General features: G+C 52.2%; 1 long non-coding RNA gene across 1 annotated transcript; it reads right to left on the bottom strand.

Annotated features, from left to right (window-relative positions):
* Positions 1–14: 14 nt before the first annotated feature.
* Positions 15–1,457, bottom strand: LOC114616074. Its single transcript, XR_003710585.1, has 3 exons — positions 1,415–1,457; positions 711–788; positions 15–201 (listed from the first exon to the last, which is right to left on the bottom strand). It is a non-coding gene; the product is annotated as an uncharacterized LOC114616074 (long non-coding RNA).
* Positions 1,458–2,112: the final 655 nt, after the last annotated feature.

Raw genomic sequence — 2,112 nt, 5'->3', positions numbered from 1 at the left:
GCACTCACTGGAGCTGGTTGATGATGACCATCCGTACATGCTCCCTGGCCTTCAGGATCTTCTCCAGCCGATGGATGTCATAGGTGTTGGGGTTCCGGAAGGGGATGTCATCTGGGAGGCCCTTCACCTCCACAGCATCTGGGCTGTCCCGGATCAGTTTGTAAGGAACTAGCACAGGCCGATTCAGTCCCAGGGCCTCACCTGAAGAACGGGGGTCAGAGCCAGAGAAAGATGGTCCCATGTCAAACGGTGAAAGTCTCTGGGAAAGGATTATGACTCTGACAGCCCAACTCAGCAGTCATCCAGCCCCAGGGACAGCAACATCACCCATGTAAGTATGTGACATCAGATTCTAGAATTGCCCAGAAGACATACCTCCGGGTATATCTGTCAAAGTTTCTAGACTGACTTGATTGATGTGGACCCCTTCTAAATGTGGGTGTCACCATCTCACAGGTCTGTGGTCCAGAAGGGAATGAAATGGACAGAGTGGGCTGGGTACCAGCACCCATCTCTCTGCTTCCTGACTACAGATGTGACAGGACCAGGGAACTCGCTCTCCTGCCCTATGGTCTATAGATCTGTAAACCCTTCCTTCCTTAAGTTGAGTTGTAGAAAAAGTAGCCAATATACATGCCATCTGCCACCGCGTCACGACAGCCACCCTGTAGACCCGCCCCGGCCGCATGGGAGCACTAGGGAGCACTGACCGTATTTCTCATTGAAGAGCTCCTTCACCTGCTCTCGGAGGATCACCTTCTTCCCCAGCTTGTTAGAGTCATCCTCTTCTGTAGGGAGACAAGAGCACCTGCTGAGTAGCCTCTGCAGTACTGCCCTCCCTCTGACAGCTGCTTCGGTCTCATAAGTAAGTATACCATCCGCGCACCCACCCACTCCCTCGCCTCCCATTCACCCATCTGCCCACCCACTCATCTTTCCAAATCCACCTGAATTTCCAAAGCAGCACCCCCACCACAGCCCAGGCTTAGAGCACCCCAAGAAGAGCTAACAGTACAACAGTCATATCAGTCATAACCCCAGAGACAAGTGTGACCTGTGGGATGCTCAGGTGACATGGGGCATCACCCAGGAACACTTCCCTTTTTGTTTTATATTCATGTGTTGTTTCCCTAAGACAGGGTCTTACGCTGCTGCCCGTGGTGGCCTTACACACAATCATCCTTGAGTGTTGGGGTTAGGGGGATGTTTCACCATGTCCTCCCTGGTGCTGGGGATGGAACCAGATGTGGAACGTGCTGTGTGCTACTGAGACTGACGTGGGGGCAGGGCTGCCCTAGATGGCGGGCCCGCACTTCTAGCATATCTTTGTTTATTTATTTAAGATTTTTTTTTTGGAAGGCAATAGACTAGACCCCATGAGGGAGAAGGCTGGCCTCTCCTGCCTCTCACTCACCTGGTACCTTGGGGTCATTGCAGACTTCCGCAAAGGGTCTGAAAAAGATAGAAGCCAGGCTGAAGTTAGGAGGTTTCCCTTCCTCAGCTGCTCCATGGGATACAGATGTCATCTCTCCACATCCAAGATGACAGCTGCCGTGGCTGGATCTAGGTCAGTTCAAGCTATAGATTTACACCCTAAGTGGGGCTCAATGGTCCATGTGTTAAATGTGTGGACCTCAACCTGGCACATTATGGGGGGCGGTAGACCTTTAAGAGGAGGGGCTTGGTGGGAGGGACAGGTCATGTGTGGCATGTCCTCAGTGGGGATGCTGGTACAATTGCATCCCCCTGTCTCTCTCTCTCTGCTCTCTGGCTCTCATGAGGTGAACAGCTCTTTCCACCATGCATATGTTCCCACCAAAACCCGGTTCAAGTGACCAGGGCACAAGATCACTGAATCTCTTTCCCAGTACTCGAGATGTAGAGGCTGGAATATTAGGAGATGAAGGTCAACTTCAGCTGCATAGCGTGTTCTAGGCCAGCCTAGACTACATGAAATGCTGTCTCAAAACAACAACAAAATTTGGAGTTGATCTTCTGACTCGGATCCTCTCTCTCTGACAGACTCCTGCTGACCTGATGATTCCTGTCTGGACCACTGTGGTACCCTTGCCCACAGCCCTCACCCTGCTGTCCCCCTCCTGTCCCCCCCAC

This window comes from Grammomys surdaster, unplaced genomic scaffold (genome assembly GCF_004785775.1).
Source record: "Grammomys surdaster isolate TR1022 unplaced genomic scaffold, NIH_TR_1.0 259142, whole genome shotgun sequence".
Classification (NCBI taxonomy): domain Eukaryota; kingdom Metazoa; phylum Chordata; class Mammalia; order Rodentia; family Muridae; genus Grammomys; species Grammomys surdaster.
Note: the sequence above shows the minus strand (reverse complement) of the source record. Positions and strands in the feature narration are given on the sequence as shown.